General features: G+C 41.0%; 1 protein-coding gene across 1 annotated transcript in view; it reads left to right on the forward strand.

The window, feature by feature from the left end:
- Positions 1-6,178: 6,178 nt before the first annotated feature.
- Positions 6,179-14,422, forward strand: part of RNF213 (ring finger protein 213) — a gene marked incomplete at its 3' end in the record, with an annotated part of 236,290 nt that continues 228,046 nt past the window's right edge. The window contains 1 exon segment of the mRNA XM_042447563.1: positions 6,179-6,370.

Below are 14,422 nucleotides of genomic sequence, written 5' to 3' on the forward strand. Positions count from 1 at the left end.
GCTAACATAATGACTTATGCTTCAATTGGAGGATGATCTTCCTGATGTAATCTTTCAAGAGCATGGTGCTCTTCCACATTTCCACCAAGATATTTGCCAATATCTGAATGTTACTATACTGGGATGTTGGATCAGCCTTGTTGGAAATAAGGATTTCCAGTGGTGCTGTGGCCTTCATGATGGCCACATTTAACATCCTGCAACTTCTTTTTGTGGGTATTCAAGAATGCTGTGTATCTACTCCCCTGCCCCCAATTGCCAGAACAACTGGACAACCTGAGACAATGCATATGATACAGCAGAACTGATATCTGAAGATATGCTGGGATATGTCTGACTAGAATTGTACTATCGTCTTGAAATCTGCTTTATTACAAACAGCACCCAAATCAATCACCACTAGTGCCCGTGAAAGTTGGAGAGTTTGTCTGTCTTTTCATGTCATGATAATTGTGGTATGTAAGTTCATTTAAGAATAAAAGAGCTTTACTTTTGTGCTGTTCCTTTTGAATAACCCTGTACTTGGAAGGGAGATTGCCAATGAACAACAGGCCCTGTAGGCTTTATTTCAGAGGAACGAACAGGCAAAACAATCTCTGAGTATTCCTTACCTAAGAAATGCTGGTAAAATTTATGGGGTTGTCATAAGTCAACAGCTTACTTGAAGGCAGAAATACACACACATATACACAGACACACACATTTGCAATGAATCATGTGAAGCTGGCCCATTTATGAATAGATGTTCACTTATTTGTAGAGCAGACATTTTTTTGGTTGTTCAGATTTGTATTGCTTTATTCTAGGTTCATCTTACTTGTACAGTATTGAGAAATATATATAGGCTTTACAGGGTTATTTCTTGCTTCTTTTACTGGTTGTAAGTTTTGAGTGATGTTTAATTTTTGTTTTTGTACCATAATTTGCTGAGCAAGGCCTGTTACAGACTGCCAAAATAAAGCTGCTTCGGGTCTCTTTAGAGGTATGCTATTTAAATGATGCATGGGTCCTAAGAGTCCGGAGGTCGCCCCAAAGCCACACTCCATTCCTAAGCACTGGAGTGCAGCTTTGGTGCAGCTTCCGGATTCTTAGGATGCAAGCATCATTTAAATAGCATACTTCCAAAGAGACCTTAAGCAGCTTTATTTTGGCAGTCTGTAACAGGCCCAAGTTACAGTTAAAATACTGAGTTTTTGCCTTTGGAAAGAGAAAAGGGAAGGAAAGGCTGGAGGGCGAAGTTTGCTCCATCCCCCTTCCTGTGCAGCCTGCCTGGCACAGACACAAGTCCCAGCCTCCAGACATTCACTTTCATTTCTTCCTCTCTCATTCCCTGCCATGTAGTTTGAGCTGAAGGGGATGCTGAAAAAGTGTTCCAAAAACCTCACATTTCTGGAGGGTCAGCTAATCAGTGCCTGAGGTTAGTGCCTTCCTTGAGGTACTGTCAGCCTTCCCTCCCCTCCCAAGGTGCATGCCCCACTGAGAATGTAGGACCTAGATCACTTCAGTCCAAAAGGATGTGCCCCTTGTTCAGAGAGAGCACAACTTTCACTTCTGTCCTTAAACCAGCAGCCAGAACTTCACAGTTATCTATCTGTTCTTTCTTACTGAACTCTGCAGGAATGACTAAGCCTTTTAATTTTTTGTACTGAGCCCAGGAAATGAAACTGAAATGATAGTGTTCTTCAAAGGCTTTGCAGTTTTTGAACATTACAGAAGCAAGAGGGTGTTGGTTTTAGCCAACCCAGCCTGGAAAAGAAGTGGAATAAATACATTTCTAGCAATGACAAGGAAAATAAAGTATTGTTAAAGTATGCCCTGATCTAATTTTGGTTGAAACTTGATAATCAACTGAAATCAAGTTATCTGTACTGTTTAACAATTACCTTCTAGTTTGCATCAGCTTCATATACTGTAGTTATCATTAACATGAGTTTATATTTGCTAACTACAGATAAGGCCCACAAACTCAAGATCATAATTAAAATGAACTAAAGTCCAAAACACACTGCAGAAATAATCCAGTTTGAGACTGCTTTAACTGCCCTGGGTCAGTGCTAGAGAATTCTAGGAATTGTAGTTTTGTGAGACATTTAGTCTTCTCTGTCAAGAGAGCTCTAGTGCCATAATAAACTATGATTCCCAGCATTCCCTAGCACTGAGCTAGGGCAGTTAAAGCAGTCTCAAACTGGATTATTTCTGTGGTGTGTTTTGGACCTAACACTGCTACACAGCAATCAACACAGGAACAGAAAAAATTATACTGTGGGTTTTTAGTATCTGCTGGGATTTGGTCCCCTCTCCCCATAGATACTAAAGTCTATGGGTGCTCAATCATGTTAAATACAATAGCATAGTAAAATGATGTCCCTTGTATAAAATGGCAAACCCACGGTTTGGTTTTGGGAATTTTGAGATATTTTAAAAATATTTTCAAGCCACGGATGATTGAATCCATGGATAAAGAATCCGTGAATACAAAGGGCTGACTGTAATATGAATCTAGAATAACTCAACAAAATGATAGAGAAAAATCTATCAAGACAGTACAATCCAATAAAGCACCAGAACACGAATAAACAATAACTTGGCACTATGTTTCCGTAATGGAACTCTTTCATTTTGTGAGGTAAAATGCTGGTGGCAGCACTGCTGCTGTTTGGATTTCCTATATCAGATGAATTTTTGCTGAAAAGTCATATTAAATGTCCCAAACAGTTATTGGATAGCAGAGATAGCTGGGGGGGTGATACTGCCAGAACAACTCTCAAAGTCAATGGGTAGTGGCACTATAACTAATTAGAAAGAAGCTAGTACTGTACAGAAGGTGGTAATGGTAAACCATTCCTGAAACTTTTTACCATGAAAACCCTACGATAAGAAAATCCAAAATTAAACTAGTCCTGGAAGATGGGACTCTCAGGTTGAATTGCACTTGATGGTTAAGTACAAAGGGCAATATGCTTAATAAAGCAATTAGATCAGTTTTTTTTAATGTTGCTTTAATGTTGTGTTACTTTTAGATTTATTTGATATTGTGGAAGCTATCTATGGTTGGGAATCCTATTGTCCTCCAGTTGTTGTTCGACTGCAACTCTCAGCACTCCTCAACCACTGCCTAGGGCTGATGGAAGTTGGTTCAACATCTGGAGGGTCACACCGTTCCCCCCTCCTGCTATATATACACACAGAGGTGCAATTTAATGTCAACAGATACATGTTATCTAAGGCTCTGCACCTTGTCTACTGTTCCACTGAGAAGCAAATAAACTTTTTATTCAGCTAGATCTTTGGTGTGTATGTTGGTCAACTGCCAAAGAGGTCTTAACTGGTTGAGTGCTGGATGTCCTTTATTTTATTTTTTATGCATTTGTTTTTATCTTTATGTTTTCAGATTTTGTTTTTATTCTGTATTTTGTAACTGATAGCCACTTTGTGTATCTTTTTTGACAGAAAGGGAGTTTGATGTTAACAGTACAGTAACTTGGAATGTGCTAGGATTTTCTCAGGACAAAGCAGCGAGTTTATAGACTAGTTGGAGTCAGCCGTGAGTGATCCGGATGCTCATTTCAATAGATCACACAGAGACATCAACATAATCCCTTTTATCAATAGGGGTAGCCTGGACAAAGGAGATGGTGGTGTCTTTTTTGTAGATAAAAGATCTTCCTTGACAAGGTGAGAGTTCTTTTTCTTGCAAAATCACACCTCTCTCTCCAGAATTTACAACTCTCAGCCTTGATCTGAGACTAGTTGCTGCACCCATCCATCTTCTATCATGGACATTTGTACTGCAACTTCTAGCTTTCCTTCCTTTGCATAGTCAAGCACTCCAAATCTTTGATCTGTACCATCAAAGCACTTTCAAGGCATAAATATTTGGCCTTTAGACCCCCTTGCTTTGGTATGCTTTGGCTTCGTCTACTTCCTCAGATTTAGGCTGAAGTCTATATGAAAGCTTATGCTGCCAACTTCTTTCTTTCAATTAGTCTCAAAGGTGCTACAAGATCTCTCTACATACTGATTCTACAGACCAACACAGCTATATTTTGATATATCTTTGAATTGTATCCCTTGATTTGGGTTAGTTGACAAGCCTTCTCTTTAGCTGTCATCCCTTCTGCTCCCAGTGGCTATTGAGCTTCCTCTGTTGTTGATTCCCATAAACTGGAACCAGGATCTTCACTTGGTAAGGTAGCATCTTTAGCCAAATCTCAAATTTATTCATCTATCCCACTCCTGATTTTATTAGCTTTTGTGTGTGTGCGCACATGCGTGAACACGTGTGTGTGTCTGTGTGTGTGTGTGTGTGAGAGAGAGAGAGAACAAGAGAGAGGGAGAGAGAGTGCATGTTTTGTGTATGTGTTGTGAATTTCCTTAATAAAACTACAGCTAATTTGAACTTGCCTCTGGAGTTCTGTGTGAATCCTGACTAGGTATAAAAAGGGCTGTGGTTCCCTAAGGTTGTGTTACCCCATCTGGTTAAGACTCTCTTTGAGCAAATTACGATATTTCCCCTGAATAAAATACATTGGAGTTTAGGATGTCCTCCCCGGACCCGTTTTTATATTCTTCTTGTTGTGTGTCTTTGGTGCTATTTGATGTTTCTTTGTTGTCTGTTTTATTGAATCATTTCCTGTACTGCTATGTATTTTATATGTATTATCCTACTAGAAAGGCCTCTTCCCCTCCACCACTCCCTTCTCCTTTTGTGTCGTGTCTTTTTAGATTGTAAGCCTGAGGGCAGGGAACCGTCCAATTAAAAAGATTGTATGTACAGCGCTGTGTAAATTTACAGCGCTTTATAAATAAAGGTTAATAATAATAATACAATAATAAGAAGAAATAATTCAGACTGACACCGCTTTAAGTGCCCTGGCCCAGTACTGGGAAATTCGGGGGACTGTAGTTTTGTGAGACATTGAGCCTTCTCTGTCAAAGAGCTCTGATGCCACAATAAACTACAATTTCCAGGATTCCCTAGCCCTGAGTCAGGGCAGTTAAAGCAGTCGCAAACTGGATTATTTCCGCAGTGTGTTTTGGACCAGAGACAGAGAGATAGATATGAAATGCCACAACCAGCTTCTCAAAATTCCACAGAATTCTTCCCAGAATTCCATAGCCACAACCAACTACACTTCCCAGAATTCCCTACCATTGAGCCAGGGCAGTTAAAATGGTCTCAAACTGGATCGTTTCTGCTGTGTGTTTTGGACCAGAGACAGATAGATAGATGAATAGATATGAATGACCACAACCAACTACACTTTACAGAATCCCCTAGACTTGAGCCATGGCAGTTAAAAGTGGTGCCAAACTGGGTTACTTGATTTTAGCATTGAATTTGTTTTAATTATTGTAGTAATTTAATTCTATTTTAATATACACTTGTCCCTCCATATTCACTGGTGTTAGGGGCACAAGACCCCCGTGAATATGGAGAAACTGCAAATAACAAAAACACCATGTTTTTACCTGAGAGAATACCTCTCTAGCAATCTGTAGGTCCTCCAGGGCAACTCTGTGGTCAATGTCCGACAGACACTGACCATAGAGTTGCACTGGGGGAACTACAAATGCCTAGTAGAGTATCCTCTCTAGGAATCTCTAGGCCTTTCGGTGCAACCTTTAGTTAAAGTTGACCATAGAGTTGCACTGGAGGGGGACCTAGATATTCCTAGACAGAACATATTCATCAAATCTGTAAATAACCCATGAATAATTTGAATTTTTCCTTGCTGTTTCCTGCCTCGATCCTCAGACCGGAGAGGCAGGATACAAATAAATATTTTATTATTATTATAATCATATTTTGTATTGTAATTTTTACTGTACACCGCTATGATCATTGCGGAATAGCGGTCTATAAATAAAACTTATTATTATTATTATTATTATAATCAAATCCGCAAACATCAAATCTGCAAGTACGGAGGGATGAGTGTGTATACAGTACTTTTGTAGGTTTTTAACTGTATGGTGGTTTGAAATATGGGGCCCACAACAAACTCCAACTCCCAGAATTCCATAGCCTTGAGCCAGAAAAAGAGTTAAAGCGGTGCCAAACCGGCTTATTTCTCCAGTATGGATGCAACCCAGGCCAAACCATCCCCTCAGGCTGAGAGTGGCAACCAAGGCGGGAATGGCGCCCTTTCGGGCTCAGCTTGAGGGAGGCGTCTGAAGAGGAGGAGGAGGCCTAGGAGGCAGCCATGGGTGGGAGTGACGCCGGGAAAACGAAACCTCCTTCGCCCTCCAATAAGAAGAGAGCGAGCGAGGCGCCCTGGAAAGCGAAACTTTCCCGGCATCTGCTTTGAGGGAAGGAGGAGGAAGGGTCCAATTTGGTGCCAGGAAGGGATCATCTTTTCGGAGCCAGGTAAGGCGTCTTTCCCGCTCAGGCAGGTTAACACTGGCCCATGGGGAGGAAGGTGCCCTGCTTTGAGTGTTGGGACTTTGGAGACCAGGGTTCGAATCCTGGCTCGACTATACTGTATATACATAGAAGACTATGGGGGTGGCCTTGGTCGAGTCACGCTCTCTCAGCCTCAAGAGTGGCCTAAGTCCTCAGCGCAAACGAGGACGAAGTGGGGGCCGTGCGAGAATAAAAGAAGAAAGGAGGACATCATGGCCAAAGGAAAGCTAATAAGACATGCAAATGCTTAGGTCCGTTGCAGAAACAATCCAGTTTGAGACCGCTTTAACTGCCATGGCTCAGTGGATATTGGGATTTGTAGTTTGTTGTGGCACCAGAGCTCTCTAAATATCTCACAAAACTACAGTTCCCAGAACTCCCTAGCATTGAGCCAGGGCAGTTAAAGCAGCCACAAACTGGGTTATTTCTGAGGTGGGTTTTGGACCCTGCCCTTCCCAGAATTCCATAGCCTTGAGCCACGGCTGTTCAAACGGTGTGGAAACGGATTGCAGTGCAGATGCTGGAGGAAAGACATAAAGGACGCGATTTAGGCGGTGTGGTGTTTTGCAATAACAATAGTAACAATAATAAAACCTTTTACAGCTTCTAAAGTCCGGAGTTTGGGGCTTTGGCTCCCAGGTATCCGACGCACTTTCTCTTTCGAAAGCCACCGCGGGGGAAAAGGCAGCTCTGGCCGGTTCTTTGGCTGCTAATCTCTGCTGAAGAGTCTAGTAATCCTCTTCCTTCCTGTTCTAGGCGCCTACTTCCCTTTTGTTGCTGGGACCTCAGCTGTTATAGGAACATTAGTTCGTTTTCACTGCTGTCATGGCAACATTCTCTGGAATTCTGGGACTTGTAGTTTCCCTGAGGGAAACTACAAGTCCCAGAATTCCAGAGAATGTTGCCATGACAGCCTTAAAAGCTGACCTGGTATAGTGGTTTAAGTGTTGCACTACAACTCTGGAGACCAGGGTTCAAATCCTGGCTCAGCCATGGAGACCCACTGGGTGGCCTTGGGCAAGGCACACTCTCTCAGCCTCAGAGGATGTCCATGGCAAAAACCCTTCTGAAGGAATCTTGCCAAGAAAGCCCCATGATAGTTTGGCCATTAGGGTTGCCATAAGTCAGAAACAGATTGAAGACACATAGCAGCAACGGGGGTCTAAGATCTTTCTGGGTGAAGCATTTTAAATGTCTGTCCCTAAACTGCAAATCCCAGGATCTTACAGGAGGCAGCCACAGTAGCGGTTAATGTGGAATCATAGTGCTGTAACAGTGTGGTGCCATATTGTTTACCTGGTCATCTTGGTTTACCATCTTGGTCAAGAACTGCCTCAAAAAAGAAATTTAGGTCCAAAACACACTGCAGAAATAATCCAGTTTGAGACCAATCTAACTGCCCTGGCTCAGCGCTAGGGAGTCCTGAGGACTGTAGTTTGTTGTGGCACCAGAGCTCTCTGGCAGATGTGAGATACAGATTTTTCTAAGTACAGTACCAAAGTACCAAATCAAATGAATCAGGACAAAACAAGTGAAGCAGCAATTTCCAATTTATTAGTTACAATCTTGCAAGAAGGGGTGTCTCAGGCAAGTAGGCTTTACACCAGAGGTAGGCAACCTGCGGCCCGCGGGCCGAATGCGGCCCGGCAAGGCCTTGGGACCGGCCCCAGCCTGGTCCTGCCGCCGATTGCCGCCGGGGCCTTTGGCCTCTCATGCGAGGGACATGGTGGGGCAATTGTCTATAGAAGCCTCACAAACATGCATTTATCTTAACATTTTTTTAAATCAGCAATTTTTTTTCGCATGTCCTCCATTTTTATTTAAAAAGTGCCCTCCATTTGAAATTTTGTCCTACATTTGTCCCGGTTTATTTATTTATTTAATTTTTTAAAAAATTATTTAATTATTTATTTTTTGGCTTCGGCCCCCCAGTTGTCTGAGGGACAGCAACCCGGCCCCCGGCTCAAAAAGGTTGCCTACCCCTGCTTTACACCATCTGAGGTTTCACACAGTATTTATAAGACATTTTCTGTTACAATATTTCTATCTCATTTTTTTATTGGCTAGATCTAGACATGTGATCAATTTTAAGACCACCTTTCCAAGTATGTAAAAACTCCACCCATAACATATCTCATCATACGTCTCATGACCATTTAAATTAGCCATTATAGATTCATAGGTGTCTTCTAATATTCATCACCCCCTATTATGCATGGTCAGTTAGAAATTTTTGTGAACTTTAGGTCACCCTTTTATAAAAAAAAAAGTATTCTTGTCAATTAGTGAGAATAAAACTCCCGTATCTCTTGATTTATTTCTCCCTTGTCACATTGTCCTAGATTTACAGGTGCAGACAAAAGTTTTTTCCTTTGAAGCTTCTTTGTCTAATTTAACTGCTATATTTGTAATGCAAGTCTATTTCATTTATATATATATATATAAATAGAACACTTAGCCATTTTGATAATCTTAATAGAGAAAAAAATACTATTTAAAATAACTAAGTCCAGCGTATTTTATAAGCGTATCTTATTTATTATCAGCAATATAACCTCCCTTTATTCTTGTAAAACAATATATTTAATAAATAACAGTGTTATAAAAAGCTTATCTAAAAACTCTTTCTTTTACTAACCTATATATTTTTATAAAATTCCCTTTCAGTTAAAGGCCTCAGCTGACCTTTACTCAATCCTATTAGAATAGATATATTGATTATAATAGTATACATGTATATATGTGGTTCCATATTATATATATGTAATTTAATTATAGCATACGTTTATAGAGTCTAACACAATTTCTATTCTATTCATGTGTTTCTAACTCTTTTATTAAAACTTATGTGTTTGATTTAAATCCATTTCTCTCAGCAGAGAAGGCTCAATGTCTCACAAACACTACAAATCCCAACATCCCCTAGCACTGAGCCAGGGAAGTTAAAGCAGTTTCAAACTGGATTATTTCTGCCATGTGTTTTGGACCTTATTCAAGGGAAGCCTTGCAGACCATGCAGGAAAGTACAACAAAATCCACAAAACTGCAGTATCTTTAGTGGGGCGATTAAAAAGCACAAAATACATTGTCCAAACTTCACTGGTTTCTTTGGCTGCATCCACACTGCAAAAACAACCCACTTTGACACCCCTTTAACTGCATTGGCTCAGTGCTATGGAATTCTGGGAAACGTTAGTTTTGTGTGACATTTAGCCTTCTCTGTCAGAGAGCTCTAGTGCCACAACAAACTACAATAGCAAGCAATGGGAAGTACATTTCTATACCGCTTATCAGTGCACTTAAGCACTCCTTAAGCAGTTTACAATGTGTAAGCTAATTCCCAGCATTCCATAGCCTGAAGTGGCATGAAACTGGATTGTTTCTGCCATGTGGACGCTGCATTCATCAGGCAGAAACCATACAGGAGAAGAAAAGTGAGGATGCTGGAGTGAGAGGCCTACATTTTGCCTCAGGTGTTACTCCTGTTGTGTTAAGCATGACTTTTTAATTGGTATAATGAATGTATTGTGTGTGTTTTAATGGTTTTTATAGTATTGTTTTTTTAATTGTTGGTTTTATTTGCTGTTGTTTTCAATTATGTTTTGTATTTTTAACATGTTGCGCCTTGCCTTGAGGAGAGGCGGGAAAATAATAAAGTTGTTTATTATTATTCTTAAGAGGGTTTGGAGGGAGATGGCTGCCTCTCTCTCCTCCTTGGCCACCTGGGGGCTGGGGACAAAGGGCAATACAAGCCAGGTAAGAAATATCTTTTCCAGCATCCTTAGAGCAGCAAAGTAACTTCCCTTGAAATCTAGGCTATCTCTGCCCTGGACCTCCCTTTAATATATATAGCAATGGGGGGGGGGTCATTCCTTAAGATTAAAGAGAATAACAGCTTCCAAGCATTTTTGGAAACGCAAGGTATTCTGGGACTTGTAGTGCTGGATGCTGCTCTGTGTGTGTGTGTGTGTGTTTGCCTCCAATGTTATCCGCCTTCCCATTGGTCAGAGCGGGAGCGTCTCTCGGTCGGATGGAGAGCGAGTAGAACGTTCGCCCTTAATTTGCATAGCGGTCTCTGATTGGTCGCTTATCCTGGCTGGGAATGGATGGATGGCGGGGTAGTGAAAAGCAGCGTGAGGCAGGCGTGATATAAGCCTCTCTTCAGGCACAGCTGACTGGCGGTGGGCGTGGCTATCTTTAAACAGCCAAATTTCATAAACCTTGGCTCTAGTCAGTTTCTGGTTTCGTTTAGTGGTGTTCTGCTTACCTCAGCATCCTGGTCTCAAAGAGAGAGTTCCAGAAGTGGCTTTGTTTGTGTGCAGTCTCCATTGTGTTAGGCATTGTGTGTGCTGTCCTCATTGATCCAGCTTGGTATATGACTAATTAACACACTACACTGTCATTCCACTTTTAATGCTCTGGCTGCCTCCTGTTGCATTCTGGGATTTGCAGTTTAGGAGGGGACATTTAGAATATTCAGCCAGAGAGCTCTTAGGCATCACAGAACTACAAGTCCTACAATACAACTGGAGGCAGCCAGAGCAGTCAAAGTGGAATAGCAGCACTGTAAGAGTGTAGTGCGACAACTCTAGGTTCAAATCACAGCTTGGCCATGGAAAGCCATACACTACGCCCAGTGGACTTCCATGGCCAAGCTGGGATTTGAACCTTGGGCTGCATCCACATTGGAGAAATAATCCAGTTTGTTCGCCACATGAGGCCTTTTTTGGTAAAGAAGGTATTCCTAAAATTAGATGGCTCAGATATGCAGACTTGATGAAACATGAACAAGGTGGAATGGTGATTAAATCACAAGAGGAACTACAGGAAGTTGGTCTATTGTGCCACTGGTACCTACATAGACAGCTGAAAGAGAGATGGAAAATGGATAAAAAACTAACAGGAATTCAGAATCAAATAGCAGAGTGGGAGGAAATAATAAGTAAAGGAAGGAAGAAAGCAATTACGAGATTTTATAAATTGTTATTGACATGGGAGACTGAAGAAGAAGTCATTAGACACAGGGTGGTAAGATGGGCCCAAAATGCTGGACACAACTTAGAATATAAAAAAATGAGAATATGTTTGGAATAAAGGGTTAAAACATGCAGTCAACCAGGATATGAAAGAAAATATATATAAGATGACTTATAGATGGCACCTGTCACCACAAAGAATCTCATAGATGTATAAAGGAACCAAACCAGAGTGTTGGAAATGTCTAAAAGTGACAGACCTGTGATGTAGCAAAACGATTTTGGTTACAACTACATAAAATAATAACATTGGAATTTAAAATCCAGATAGCATTTCTTCCAGAGATTTACTTGTTAAGTATGATTAGTAACAAATTAGAAAATCAACATGGGAAATTATTATTTTATACATTTGTATGTGCTAGAATGATATATGCAAAAGAATGGAAATCAAAACATGCTCCCTCTGTGAATAATTGGCTGATTAAGATGTATGAAACTGCAGAAATGGACACTCTTATCTTGGTTGAAAGATAAGAGTGAAGAAGCTATTAAGAAGGATTGGCAATTACTTTATGCTTTATTACAGAAAAAATGGTCTAATTTTATGATATTATAAGGATAATCTATTTTGGGAGGGAAGACAACAATGATATAGATGGAAAATAAGTATTGGAACGCAAATTTAGAACTTCGATTTATTTTTTTATTAAAATTAACAAGGTCAAGCTATGTATAAGAAGGTTTACTCGGAGAAACGGTAACTTGGGTTGATAGAAAAAAAGAAGACAACATATAGAAAATATAGAGGTTTAAAGAAATATATTAAGAACTTATGTGAAGAATAAGACTAGAAAACAATGTAAGATAGAATAAAAGGATTAATAACAAATTAAGGAAGATACCCATGCAATAGGAAGTGGGTTTGTTGTTATATGTAATTTTAATAGCTTGTAACTATGGTCTTTTGTTAATGTCATTTATTGTAATAGTTTTGTTATGTTATGTGATTATATATTTTGGTGTATTATACGTTGAAAACTTAAAAAATAATAATAATAAAAAGAGAAATAATCCAGTTTGACACCACTTCAACTGCCACGGCTCAATGCTGTTGAATATTGGCAACTGTAGTTTTGTGGGGTGTTTAGTTTTCTCTGTCAGAGAGGTCTGCTGCCACAACAAACTACAATACTCAGAATTCCATAGCATTGAACCTTGGCAGTTAAAAGTGACTTCAGACTGGATTATTTCTGGTTTTTCCAGTTTGTTCCTTAGAAATACAGTCTTAGAAATACTTAATATTCATTGGTGCTTTCCCTTCCAAGTAACCTCTTCCACAAGATCTGAGAAGTCAAAGAGAAATTTAAAGGAAGGATGGGGGTGCTTAGATTGACATCTTTGATTGCTAAAGAGGAGTCCTTGTTGATATGCAAATGGACTTTAAATTTGCTGGACTTTACTCAATTGTTGCATGGCCAGAGGAGATGTGAAAGATACCTTCCCCATACCATCTTAAGTAAGAACAGAAACAACAAAATGCAGGCATATTACTGACATCTCTAATTTTTCTCCTGTTTGGTATGTAACATCTTGCCTGATGAAAAAGTCAGTGCAGCTTTAAAAATACAGCACGCCTGTACCATATGCAGGCTTGCCATATGTGGACTTGACGTCACACAGACAGTGAGCCCCCGATAAGTGAATGCCGCACGCATGGTGCAGTTGTTGGGATCATGCCGCCATTGAAAACATTGAGGCTTAAGATCCCATAATATTTATTTTACGTGGTGGTGGTGGAATGGATCCCCGTGTAAATCGAGGGTCTGCTGTACAGTGCGCCCGTGCCCTACGCAGCCTTGAGCATATGCGCTCAAGCCACGGGGCGCGCGCGGGGCGGAAGGGGCGGCGCGTCCCATTCAATTGAATGGGCGCGCGCGCCTGTTGTGCCCTGCGCGCGCCTGCGCTGCCGTGCTGCCACGCACGAGCCCCATTGTCTCCAATGGGGCTCGAGCATAGGCGGAATTTCGCCTTACGCGGAGGGATCTGGAACGGATCCCCCGCGTAAGGCGAGGACGGATTGTATATTGTACATTTTGGTTGGCCAATAAAGGTCTCACGGTTTGGTGGATTTTTGTTTGAATTTACTCAATGGCCAACACAGCTACCCCTGCATGTTTTCTAAATTGAGACTATTGTACTTTGGCCACACCCTGAGTAAAAATGAATAATTAGTGAATACAATGATGCTAGGAAAGGTGGTAGGTAGCTGAAAGAAAGACCACATGCTAGGTGGATAGACTCAGCCAGGACATAGGCCTAAGCCTGCAATCCCTGAGTAGAAAGATTGAGGGCAGGGGGTCTTGGAGATGCCTCATCCACAGGGTCGCCATGAGTTGAGGTTGACTTGAGGGCAGCTAACAGTAATAAGTGCAATTCTGATGCTGAGAGAAATTGTCTCTTGAACTCTTTTTGTATTTGATGTGGGAGGATCCCTTTATAAGCCTATAGTAGATGTCTCTACTTTTAAAGGTTGTGGCTGCTGTTCTGTTTCCTATAGGGAAGGGGCAGGAAAGTCTCCCTTGAGTGATAGGAGCAGCAGTTAAAATGTGTGGTGGAGGTAGGGTTGCCATAATTCTGGACCTCCAAACTGGGACAAATGTAGGACAAAAGTAGGGCAAAATTTTCAAATGGAGGACGCTTTTTTTAAAATGGAGGACACGCCAAAAATTGATGATTTTTAAAAAATGTTAATATAAATGCATGTTTCTTAGGCATGATCAAAATGGAGGACATTTTGGCATTGTTCCTAGACAGATGGCAGAAATGTACTTCCCTTTCTGGCCACCCCCCCTCCCACATTCCAAACAGCATATTTGGGCATTGAAGAGGAGGAAGAGTGGAAAAGGCAGAGGAGGAGGAAGAGGAGAAGAAGAAGAGGAGGAGGAAGAAGGGGAGGAAGAGGAGGAGGAGAAGAAGAGATGGAGAAGAACAGGAGGAGAAAGAAGATGAAGAAGAGGAGGAAAAGGAGGAAGAAGGA

The sequence above is a fragment of the Sceloporus undulatus genome, chromosome 2 (assembly GCF_019175285.1).
Source record: "Sceloporus undulatus isolate JIND9_A2432 ecotype Alabama chromosome 2, SceUnd_v1.1, whole genome shotgun sequence".
NCBI classification, from domain to species: Eukaryota; Metazoa; Chordata; class Lepidosauria; order Squamata; family Phrynosomatidae; genus Sceloporus; species Sceloporus undulatus.